Raw genomic sequence first — 1,071 nt, forward strand, 5'->3', positions numbered from 1 at the left:
CAAAACAAAATAATCAAAACAGAAAAAAAAGGACTAGTCCAAAATAGAAACAAATAATCAGACAAAAACTATGGTAAGAAGCCAAGAATCTATAACCAGGAAAATCTACAGGAAGTACAAAAATAAGTAGGTGCTAAAGGCAGCAGGAGACAAATCCCAAAGAAATTTTCTTGGCACTGAAAGATAAATCCAGATTTCTTTCTATCAAAAAGCCTGAGGCCTTCATGCTGGGAAGAAAGAGACTTGTTAGCAGTAAAAATTGCTGTTTCATAACCAGCTGCTGTAGCTTCTTGGTTCTTTTAACCATTTTAACAAAAAACAATGACACTGTGAGTGGGGAAGCCCGCGTGTATGTCCTATGTAGCAATTTCTTTTACCAGAATTCATAGACAACTGATTCTAGTAAGATGAGCTGGTGCTAGAGAAAAACAAGTTGCTCAGAGGTTGCCTGTGACAGGGAATTTACATGTCCAGAGCCCTGTGTGTTTGAGATAGAAGGAAGTGAATTAGGACAGTGGCACAGCAGTGGGGAAAAAAAAGATGGGGTGGGAGAGGGAGAATCAAGCAGCTTCCATGAGTGGGGTACTTTGAGAAGGGAAAATGATGTCTATGTACAATTTTTTTTAATTAAAATTTATTGGGATGACAATGTTTAGTAAAACGACATACATTTCAAGTGTACAATCCTGTAATATATCAGCTATATATCACATTGTGTGTTCACCACGCAGAGTCAGTTCTCCTTCCATCACCATATATTTGATCCTGTTTACCCTCATCTACCACCCTCCTCCCCCCCTTACCCTCTGGTAACCACTAAACTGTTGTCTGTGTCTATGAGCTTTTGTTTCTTTGTTTGTCTTGTTCCTTTGTTGCTTTCAGTTTTACATCCCATATATCAGTGAAACCATACGGTTCTTGACTTTTTCTGTGTGATTTATTTTGCTTAATCTCAAGATCCATCCATGTTGTCGCAAATGGCACTATTTCATCTTTTGTTGTTGTTTTTTTTAAAGATTTTTATTGGGGAATTGGAACAGCATGGGAGAATTGGGGAAAGGGGAACAGACA

This window comes from Hipposideros armiger, unplaced genomic scaffold (assembly GCF_001890085.2).
Source record: "Hipposideros armiger isolate ML-2016 unplaced genomic scaffold, ASM189008v1 scaffold_39, whole genome shotgun sequence".
In the NCBI taxonomy this organism is placed as follows: Eukaryota; Metazoa; Chordata; class Mammalia; order Chiroptera; family Hipposideridae; genus Hipposideros; species Hipposideros armiger.